The following is a 12,076-nucleotide window of genomic DNA, read 5'->3' as shown; positions in this document are numbered from 1 at the left end:
TGCAAGAGCAAAACTATGTTTTCTCTTGATGAATGTACTACTTTCTGACACACAGATTTTGAAGGATTTCACTGGAATGACTGGGTATCAAAAAATAAAAAGATAATTGTTTAAATATATATTTTAAATACAAAATGACCTGGAGAACAGTGATGACATGCAATGACTACCTCAGTCCAGACACAGCCAGCACCAACAGCACAAGGCAGTTAGAAAAGCCCACGTCTGCTCCTTGTAGAAAGAGTCCCAGTGACATCATATGTGCCTAGGAGTCTTCAGGTGGCCCTTCTAAAAGCCACCATCTCCTCAGAATGCCATTTACCGAAAGCTCTTTACATTGTCTACCTTGGTGCAAAGTCACAGCTCAGCGTGAAGATAAGTCATACAATATGAAAGGAATCGGCAGTTGCAGGATGAGGGACATGGAATTTCACAGGACAGCAGGACATATTTGCTTGGAAAGTCTCTAAATTCTCTTCTGCCTCAGAAAAGCAGGCAGACTAACTTCACTTGCTGTCATTCTTATCCCCATCACTACTTCAGCAACTGTCTACCTTAAATTTTGGACCTGGTTTCTCCTCTTTGTCCTGCTGATGTTTTTCTGATGTCTACAACTGAATGCTCAGTCATAAATTGAATCTTTACAAGACAATGGCATATCTACTATACTGAATAACAACCGTTACTTCCCATATCCACTATCCTTTTCATATTAGTTCATAACCTCTATGTTCCACTTATCCCTTCAGTCAGTGGCTTGCCAACAAATCCTGCCAATTCTTGCTTCATGATAGCTCAAATAAGTTGCACATTCTTCTACTACTGAATCCCTCATCCATTCCTCACCTCTTATATATAATTATTACTTACTTAACAATGATTTAATTATTAAAATATAAAGTGAATCATATCAAAGCTATGTTTGATGAGGAATATGCTACACGCTGTTTAAAAAGAAAATCCAGTTTAGTACTCTATTATTTCAGTCAACTAAGATCCAAATTCTGAATAGAAATTCAATTGCAAATAATTTTCTCTCCTAGAATTACTCCACTAAACTACACAATATTCAATACAACTTCATCTTTTTAATTTTTGAATGGTAGATTAAGGATTCTTTTCATACATATGCTCGAATACACTTCACTATTTTCAGTATTTCCCATAAAATAATAACCACAAGCAACATTTTCTTGATTAAATACTTATTAATGAACATGAATTTAAGTACTTAAATTTCAGTAAAAAAAATTAGTCCTTTGTGACTCAGAACATCTTTACAAAATGCAACAAGATATTATTTCTTCTAGATTGCTTAGTATAAATTTGCTTTCTGCCTCTTGCCTTCTCAGTTTCAGAGACAGAGTCCTCTGCAGCACTGGAACGCTTCAAAATGCCAAAGTGTTAAATCTAAAAGGACAACTATTTTTTGCAAGATATTCACAGGTATGGAATGTAGAATACATCCAAATTGACATCTATAGCATTGTTCAATATGCAGATAGTATTCATGCTGTGCTACAATGTCAAGTTTACAGACTTAGTTCAGACTGTTATTTCAAGATAGGGAATAAAGTTAGATCCCATACTCTTCTACTCCTCCATGAAGGCTGTCTCAGTTATTGTGAGTTCAAACCATATGAGAGAGAACAGATATACGCTGATGTAATACAGGCAAATATGTTACATGGCTGGTCGAGATTTTTGCAAGCATATTTATATTTGTTGCAAGGACAGCATTGGCAGACTTTTCAGAGAAAATATGAAAACTGAAAGAATGAAAATATTACTGGCATTGGTGACAATATTGGTACCAAAACTTGAAATTCACTAAATAGAAGCCAGACTACTGAAATACCTGCAACTGCATATGAGTGTGCTAAACTGAAATAGAGATTAAATGGTAGAAAGAAGAGATCACGGCAGAGAAAGCAGATGCCAGACTCTCCAGTTTTGAAAGTTATACCTTAAAAGACTGCAGTGTGGTTCTGGAAAGTTTGTTCAAAAATGGACTAACAGAGTATACCGGCAGGCTGAAAATCAGCTGTGACGCAGGAAAGAGAAGACAAGATGAAGGGGCAAAATATGGAAGAAAAGAACATAAGGGGAAAATTTAAAACCTGCTGGGTTTTAAGATTTATGCACTGAATAACTCCAAAGAGATATCTATAGCAAAATCACAGGGAGCAAGTTCCCTAACTTCCAAAAAAAGGGTTAGTTCTCAAAAAGTAAAGGACTTAAAATACCTCATCACAATGAAGTTAATTCTACAGTGAAAGGTTTTAACTGGGCCATACGTTTCTTGAGTTTTACAGCTGCTTGGAAAAAAAGAGGCTCAGTGTAACAATCATAAAGTTTTGAGAAAAACTGGTTAGTTGATTCTGATCAACTAATCAGAACTGATTTTCATCTACCATTGCCTTTGCATATCCAAACTGTGCAATATTTGGTAAAAATACATTGTTATAGCAAAATTAATTGGAAGTAAAGTAAAAATAAACAATGCATAGTGTAGTTACACATCTTGTATTTGTGCGCTTCTAACAACGTTAGTTACACATGGTTTATCTTTCAAGCTTACCTGATTAAGTTTCTCCAATGTAAAGGAACAAATTTATAAAAATGGATACAAGAACTTTGACCACACTCCTTTTAAGACTTTTTAAACATGTGATGTCACAGCAGTCTGCTGAATTGCAAAGTTCTATTCTTTCTTAGGAGACATTTAGAAAAACAAGTATATCTGGGCTGGATAGTTGTCACTAAGATATACAATTTTTTAAAAATCATTCAGTTTTTTTTCCTGCATTTTTAATGAGTAATTATGCTAAGTACTAATGACATATTATATACTAATTATATTAAGTACTAATTATACTAAGTACTAAGAACAAAACATGGTTTGGTCAAAAACAGCATTTGCAGATGAAATACTGATAAGAAAGGTGACATTTAAAGGAATCGATTTAAAAAGGAATATTTGTGAGGGGTTTTTTTTGAGGTTTAGAAAAATGTAGCAAACTTACAGGATTTGAAACATGTATACAAGAAAACTAGGATAAACATAAAGAGCTTACAGTTCTCTTCCTGAGCTACACTTCCACAGTTCATAGGATATGTATTTATTACTAATAAAAAGTTTGTCTTCAAAATACATTTACATGAAGAACTAAACATTGCCCTGCTGGCATTTAAATATTGTTTGAAAGTAAAGGAAATGTTTCTCTAATAGCAATTTGGAAAAACTACTACAAAGTACCAAATTATTAAAGTCTTATATGTAATAGTTACATAGTAGGTATAAGTGTGCTTGCATCCTATAGATTGCTTAGATATTAGATTTTCATTCTAAGATAAAAAGCCTAAATTCCCCACATCTGCTCAACTTATAATAACATGTGTCTACTGCTTATCCTTATCCTCCTGATTCTCACATTTGGCAGAAACATTGAGACAATAAATAGCCATGCAAAGACAGAGTTAGGAAAGGTAAAGATAAGCTGGAGATAAAAGTAGCAAAGGACGTGAAGAAGCAGAAAATGTCTTCTGAAAGTACATTACAAGCAAAAGGAAGACTAAGGAAATTCACGTGAACCCACCATCCAACAGATTGGTGGATCCAGTGACTGAGGACACACGTGAGATCGAGGTACTCAATACTTTCTTGCTCTCAGTTTTTACCAGTATGGTCTGCCTCCGCACCTCAAAGGTACCTACAGAGTGAAGCATTACCTACACTCAAGGAAGACTGACCTGGGCTACAATTAGGCCAACTGGGCACACAATCCTGAAACACTGCTTCCAGGGGTATAGAGGGAGCCGGTAGTTCCACTGCAAGCCTGCTCTCTAACACCTTTAAAAGCACATAATTACTAGGGGAATTTTTACTCCTAGGAAACAGGTTTTGCAGCTTTCATAGCTCCCCATTAGCTTCTCAGTTTTGAATAAACTAACTATTGAACTGCAGTAGCACAATAACCTGAAATGCAGAATCCATCCTATGGAGCAGCATGCTAGCAAATTCCGTATCTATCTCGAACTGCTTCTTCCTTCATGATCTGCGCAGCCATTATTTACTGCTAAGAATAATTTAAATAATTTAAACTGAACTTATATGAACAGACAATAAATTCAGGCAATAAAAAATACAATCTATAAAAACATCTTCAAAAAAATAAAGATGCATTCAGTGTAGATTCAGATCCTTTTTAAAAGAAGTGACAATAACAATATCATTGATTTTAAATACATCTCTCTGTGTGCCCTACAAAGCTAATTCAGCATAAAATTATTTTGCTAGCATCTGATTCTTATACAAGGAAAGAAACCCTTCAACAAGATCACAGTAATTAGTTTTTCCTGATATGTTAATAACTTCATTTAACCAGCCAAAAACTGCAGTTCATTTAACACTGCCTCTTTCATTTTTCAAATAATAGAAACCGATTATATTTCTATTCCAGAAATACATTCGGTATGATTTACCAAAACAAAGAGTAATCACTACTAGTGATGAATACTTAGAATTAGCGTGTTTGTCCAGCACCATTTCCTCTTTCCTTGCCTGTATTTAGAAGAAAATCACTGCTTAAATGGGAGATTCAGTACTTACATTCCCTAGACAGTAGCTCATGTTCTGGAAGAGAACTTATTAGAGGATGAAATAGAATATTTTTGCATTGTTTCCTGGACACCAGCATGTGCCTGATGCAGAGCTCTAGAATCTCAGAGTAATTAATTTTCCCTGCATCAATATATTTTATATATATGGAATAAATTTCCTGTTTTGCCCATTAGCAATTACAGTTAATTAAAGTTAAGGGTCTGTAATTAAAACTGGTTCTTGCAGCACAAGACTTGTTTGATTGTAACAGAGAGAGAAAATTGTTCTGCTTGATTATTTCTGCTTAATTAGATACGCACAGTAAATATTCATTTAGGAGTTTGTCAAGAAAAGTGTAAGATACTCAATTGCCTCCAAGAGCAGGGAAATAAATTTGATGGTTCAGAGGTGTATGTCCAGTCCTGATGTTCTTATATTTATTTCACTATAATTAAGGTCTTTTCAGTCCATTTTTTATCAAAAAGATGACAGTGTTAGCAGCTGTCATCACAGACTTTGGCCACGTAAGTCTTAAGCCACGAAACTGAGTTTCCCAGAATACTTAATAACTGTTGGTTGCAACAGATTATTAATGCACTTTGGGGGAATTGTGGTCTTAATGACCATACTTTTTACTACTTATTACTTAAGAGGTGGCATGACCAAGCTTGGAATATTGCCATCATTTTGGATACCTTACCATGGGAAGGCATTGTATAAAATAAGAAGTAAAATGCAAGAGGGCAGCAGGGATCACACAGTCTTTACTGTATTTTCCACCTTAAGCATAAAGTTGATTTTGTGAATTACATAGGGTGGTATTCCACTCATCTCAATTCTGTCATAGGTATAGCAGGATTCTAGTATAAATTAGTCTTGATCTACTTTGTAGATAAAGGAGAAACAATTCTGTCTTCCTTTAATATCTATTTTGGGGTAGCATAAATTTTCAAATAGAACACCTACATTTTTCCATTGTTTAAAAAACAGTCCTAGCTAATTAAGTGAGATTAGGGCCTCTTTTAATATATATAATTTAGTAGGAACTTTGACCACAGAAGGATGATGGAGTCAAATCCTTTACAAATACAGACACCACATCAAATAATTTCCATTTAAATATCAGGCTGTTTCTTAAAGGAAATTGGTGTCTTACTGGAATTTTATTTTATTTCACTAATCCTACTGAAAGAACAATCCAAATATGATTGCTCTAGCAGTTGGAAACATTTATCTTATTTTCACACTAAATTTAATAATGGCTAATTTATATATATTTGGGTTTGTTTGGAATCAGAATTGTATTTCAAATTAAGTAGTGCTTTCCCCTGGCAATGTTACCTTCAACATGCGAATACATAGCAATCACATCCCCTCTCAACCTTCATTTTGCTGAGCTAAATCAAGCTTATCTCATTTCCTGCTAAGTCCATGCTGTTAGATCTGCCACAGAACAAAAACCTGCTCAAGTACACCTTCCTGTACTATACAGTAAACTCATGTGTCACCGTCTGCAGTAAAATGATTAGCAACTATTTTGTGTTAGAAGGTACATCTTTGGCTATCTGTCTGGTGCATTTACATCCAATAAATCATTTAGGAATTATGGAGTCCTCTGTTAGATAAGTCTTCTGCCTTTGCTGACTTTCCTTAATCAGATGTCAGGCAGTGAGTTTCTTGATTTATGAACTGAAAGAACTGTGCTGAGATCTGATTTTGACACTCAGCTCAACTTTCACTACAAAGATTTGTGGAGCTGGGAAAGTTTGGGACTGGGTAAGAATAATTTTATAGTTATAATTTAAAGTTATATATATAATATAGTTATAATTTAAAGTCGAAAGCTTTTTAGGAGAGTCTGCACTAGCTACTAGAGGCTGGACAAGTTTGCATAGTGCAGGATGGCCTCCTCCTCTTTTTCCTTTACTCATGTAAAATGTTTTATTATACTCTAAATTTACTGTGTTAAGAGTAATCTGTTAACACATTTGAACTTGAGGTTTGGCTTACCTTCAAAAATTTATTACCTCTGGAAGAAGACTATACAACTTCTTAGGAAATTAGAACATATAAACTCACGAAATCCAGCTATGCTTCTGTTTTCATGTCTGTGCATTAGTAAGAAACACAAGAGTGAAATTCCTTACTAGAACATATTAAATGCAAAAAACAGACGTAATGCCTGTAGTTCTCGAGAAGACAAAATAAATGTGTCCTCATGTATAGAACCAGCAATGCAAATTTAAAAGCTGGAAGAATGGTAAGGAAAAAAAGGGGGCTTTAGCAGCATGGTAAAGTAAAAGTATCAAAGAGGTAAATCATAGAGGTAAATGCTCTCAGAGCAAAGTAAATGGAGAAAGTAGAGTTAGGTCACTGCACTGGCTCAATCACAACCGCCTCAAACTCCAGAAGTTCAGGAATACTGAAAATTGGCCAACTGCTAAGCATGAAGATAGTATCCACTGCTTGTTGAAATTCAAGTAACCAGCCAAACCAATGCTGAAACCATTAGTAATCACCTCTGAATCACCTCTGTGGGTGAACTTCCAGAAATCTTGAAAGGCCATGAAACTTTTTTGCTTTTAAAAACAGAAAAAAGCCAGTGTAAACTAAATTATTTTCAAATTTAATTCTCATGTGCTGTTGGCAAACTGTCAATAATTAGTAATTAGCCAGGATATCAGATAAGAAGTAATACCAAATAAGACCATCAACACCAAAACACTCAAGAATAGATCATTTTGAAACATTTTTATTTCCTTTTGTGATAGAATAAGAAGCTATGTGAACCAGGTGGGACCCATATGTATGTTAACAGGTCTTTGGTAGGGCTTTTGCTGCTTTCACACATGATATTTTAACAAGCAAAATAGAGAGAGGCTGAAAGAAATTATGAAGAGTTGGAAAACTGTAATTATCAGTCCTGGGTTATAAAGACAATTTGACCAGAAAATTCAACTTAGATCTGTTATTATTTAATGCATTCATTAAATTAGATAGATTATAGAAGAGAAACTCCATGTTTTACATTTGCATAGGAACTTAGTCAGAGGGAAATAAAAAATGGGAGGAAATCCAAGTCTAGAATTTTGGATGGGCCTCACAAGAAGTGATCTGAAATAAATGCTACAGAATTTGAAAACAAGAAGAAAAAGGTTTTACATCTAAGAATAAGCACACGTTAAAATAGCCAGGGACTTCACCTGATTGCCATGACTTTTCAAATATCATGGGGATTGGCTTGGTAACTACATAAGCCAATCCCCTCAGGACTCTGGGATGCATCTCGTGAGGTCTAATGTATGTTCAGGTTCCCCTTATTCTTTGCATTGCTTTCCAAGTTCAATTCCAGCTGTACACTGGCCTTCCTGACCTCACCCCCAGATAACCAGGCAGCTTTCCTGTACTCTTCCCAGGACACCTGTTCCCTGCTTCCGCTGCCTACGCATTTCCTTCTTGCCCTTTAGTTTGACCAGCAGTTCTTGACTTAGCAACACCTGTCTTTTGCTTTCCTTTCCTGATTTCTTACACCCAGAGACTGAGAGCTTTTGTGGTCTATGGAAAACATTCTTAAAGATGTGCTAGCTTGGTTTTGTTCCCTTGTCCCTGAGGGCAGTTTTCCAGGGTGTCCAATTGACTAACTCCTTGCAGAGCTGGAATTTTTCTTTCATAAAATTCAGGGTCATGATGTCACTCTCCACCTGACCCCCATTCCTCAGGACTGTGCACTCTACCAGTATATGATCACTGCAGCTCAATCTGTCCCCAGTCTTGACATCACCAACTGGCTCACTTGTGTTGCTGACCATCAGGTCCAGTATTGCATCCCCTTGGGTACAGCTATTATCTGGCTTAAGAAGTTATCTTCAGTGCATTCCAGGAGTCTCCTGGGCTGCCTACAGCTTGCCATGCTACTTTTCCAGCAGACATCAGAGTGTCTGAAATTTCCCAAAAGGATGACAGCCTGCAAGCACAATGCCTCCTGAAGCTGGAGTAAGAAGTCTTCTTCAATAGGTTCCCCTTGATTGGGCAGTCTGTAGTAGATTCGTGCCCCAAGGTTCCCTTTGTTGCCTTGGTCTCTGATACTTACCCATAAGCTTTCAGTGTGCTTATGGCTAATCTTCAGAGGCAGCTCTTCACACTCTACCCATTTCTTGATGTAAAGGGCAATGCCTCCACCCCTCTTTCCTCACCTGTCCCTTCTGAACCACCTGTAGCCATCAACAGCAACACACTAGTCATTGGATTCCATCTATATTTCATTAGTGGCGTAAAAATAGAAAGGAAGATCAGATTGAAATTCTAAATGTAAAGACAATGAAAGTCTGGAAACAAATAAACTGAGTAAAACTTGGTTTTTCTGTTGCCAGAGAGCTTAAAGAACAGCTGGGATAAACACGTGGTAGCAATGGCTACAGGACAGCTGACCTGTAGGAGAGGAATTGGCTAAGATGTCCATTTCTCTCTTGGCCTTATTGTCTACAGTTTGATGCTGCAAATTGTTAACGAGGATATATCTGTGTCATGAGGGAAAACAAACCCTTCAGACCATGTTATTCAATACTCATGCTTCTTTTGTAGTTCATCATTATCAATCAGTCAATAAAGCTGATGGTCCCAGATCCTTTACTACTACAAATTACATGCACGTAGTTCTCACAATACACACCTCCTAGATAACTAGCAACAAACTATAGACCATAACAACTCCCTGGCTTGCATCCAATTGCTGAAGTTAGAGCCTGTACAAATGGAAGGCATGCAATGAGTTGAGTGTTGGTAAAGGCCAGTTTCACAGGCCTGGATGCTGTGTCAGGGTGTTGGTTATCAGAGTCTACAGGTCTGAGCTCAGCACAGCATGGCTGGGGCATCCTGTGGGGCCACCATTCACACAGCATCAGAGACCTTTATCTTTTACAGGTAGCAAGATGGCTTCTTATTCTGGTGTTTTCTAGTTGGAATGACTTTTGATCGTTCTTTGATTTATTTAATGATAGCGGGAAAGGCCTCTTAACATCCACTTTAGTATAAAGGCTCACAGTTCCTCTATAACCCTTAGAGGCTAGTGCTAAAACCTAAGTGGGCTAGAGCTGAAGCACTATAAATAACAAGCTAACACCAGCTGCAGACATTTACAATAAAATTTCCAAATAATCAATGACAGTGACTGATTTAGAAGTGAGAAAAGCCCATAAGGAATATCTGCTAAGTATTTCATTTTGCTGCACTTGAAAGGTACAAATAGGAGTATTTCTATTTGTGTGGAGTTTTTTTATCAGAAGATGCACATCTAACACCAAGTTAACATCATCCTTAAGACTGTTATTTGACTGTATGGTGGAAATTGATGTATCTTCTGGGACTGCTCTGGAGGCAATTCTGAGACTTAAACCATCATAGCTTTTTGCTTACATACTGCTGAGAAGAGTTTTCTCCAAGCTCATTTACTAATTGTTCAAATGCTTTTGTATAGAAGCAGATAAAACCAATTTAATTTTAGAGAGTATTTCCTCATCCACAGCTTGGTGAAAAGTTCACATCTGCTGATGTGAACCGGGAAGGGTAGTGGTCCAATAAACATTTTCTTCAGGGAATTGCAAAAAGTTTTTCTCTCTCCCTTGGAAAGCAGTTCCGTGGCTATTTAATGGCTGGTGGAAGGAAAGTACACAACATAGGCAAACAACCTCTTCCCAGGTTCCTCATTTCATTTGTCATTCTCCCTAATTTTTACCCTGCACTTTCACTCCAGCAACAAAACTAGAGACTTATTGATGAAGCAGCTGCCAAATGCTGAAACAGGAATGACAAGTAAATAGAAACGTTTAGGGAAACGATTAAGAAAACAGTGTCTGGAGAAAAATGGTCGAAGTTGGAAAGGCAACTTGGAAAATTGTAACTGAGTCTGCTTAAAGGAGACTTATCAGAAACAACAAATAATAGGTCAAAGAATTCTGATTGCTTGAAACTTTTAAACAGAGAAACGGGATTTAAATTCTTTCCTAAGAATAAAAAGGGAGAGAAGAGAGTGCTTTACTAGCCCAGAACATGTTATATACCATAATTGCAAGGCAAAGAAAACAGAGTAGATTAAACAGCACAGAATGGTAGAGCAGGACAGATGACTCTAAGAAATGAGATAAGACTGCTTTGTATGGAAGGACAAAAGGTAGCTTTTTATTTTTATGATCCATTTTCTTCAGGGATTAGTGTAATTGTAAGCTTTTGAAGACTACTATGGAACCAGGCTTTGTAGGTCTGAAAATCTTGTTATACTTGAGCACATGCAAAATTTCATGCTGGCTGCTGAAAACTTTTGACAATAAGCCTTAAATATAAGCTTTAAAGCCTAATTTTAGAGTTATTACTGAAAATCTGAATTGCCACTTTCTGGTACTTAATCTAGCTCAGGATGGCATCTAGCTATGTCTGCAAAACAAGTTTCTTTATATCGAATCCATACCCACTAAACCAATTTTCCTCAACTGCAAAAAAATGCTGAATGTCTTCACCCTTTAAAACACATTTAATTTAAGTGCAATTGCCTGGTTTCACAGATTATTTGATCAATATGCTATTGTAAGATTGCTTAAAGTCAGGAAGCAGACTGTTTCTTGCAGAAGGTGGCAAAGGATATCAGTGTACCCCCACCAGAGGGAACTCCTTACTAAGCTCGACACTTGATAACACCAGGACTCCCCTCTATACCCAACTTCTCAATAAAAAAATTATAGTTCCATATTCCTTAAATGTTTTCCAGGAAGTACGTTCTGGAGTCTGCTGCATAATTTTGTTACATCCTCTGCCTCTCTAGAGAGAGATCATCCAAAGTTTACTGGTTTCAGCAACAAAGGTCAGAAAGTCTTAATAATTCAAATTAAAGCTAACACTGTAGCTATAAAAAGGAAAAAAAATGAAAAAAGTTTGACACAAATGAAATACGAAGTATGACTTCAGCATAAATTTAATAGCTGGCTACTTTGCTAATTTGTGTTTCTTATAGGGAATACCTAAAATACATCACAGCCTTCATTGCCATGTGTTTATAGAGATATCCTGCTTCCAGCATATTCCAAGGGATATGCTAAATTCTGTATCTATTCCTACAGTTTTATGTATGGCCATTTTGAGATGCAGTAAATAATTCTGCAGCTCTATAGGTACCTATACGCCTTTGGAGTTCGGGTTTAAACAATGAGCCTGCATGTTATGCAAAACTGAATGTCCCATGCCTTGTTCACTCCTCAGTTACCAGGCAGTGTCCAACTTTGTCATTACAGTTGATGGTTCTTTTAGAGGTTCCTTCTGTTAGGGCTTGAAAACAACTTCTCCTTCCAGAAACTCAGTCTTCTGTTTAAGTGCTTGCTGTCCAGTTCAAGCCACATCTTTTTACACAGCTATTAATACTTCATAGTATATATGCTACACAAGTAGTAAACTGTGCTCACAGTCTCCAGTGGGTTACTGGCTTTATTA

At 36.5% G+C, this 12,076-nt stretch overlaps 1 protein-coding gene across 3 annotated transcripts in view; it reads right to left on the bottom strand.

Moving 5' to 3' along the window:
• Positions 1-12,076, bottom strand: part of TRPC6 (transient receptor potential cation channel subfamily C member 6) — a 101,537-nt gene that overhangs the window by 42,557 nt on the left and 46,904 nt on the right. The gene's annotated exons all lie outside the window — the stretch shown is intronic.

The sequence above is a fragment of the Cuculus canorus genome, chromosome 1 (assembly GCF_017976375.1).
Source record: "Cuculus canorus isolate bCucCan1 chromosome 1, bCucCan1.pri, whole genome shotgun sequence".
Classification (NCBI taxonomy): Eukaryota; Metazoa; Chordata; class Aves; order Cuculiformes; family Cuculidae; genus Cuculus; species Cuculus canorus.
Note: the sequence above shows the minus strand (reverse complement) of the source record. Positions and strands in the feature narration are given on the sequence as shown.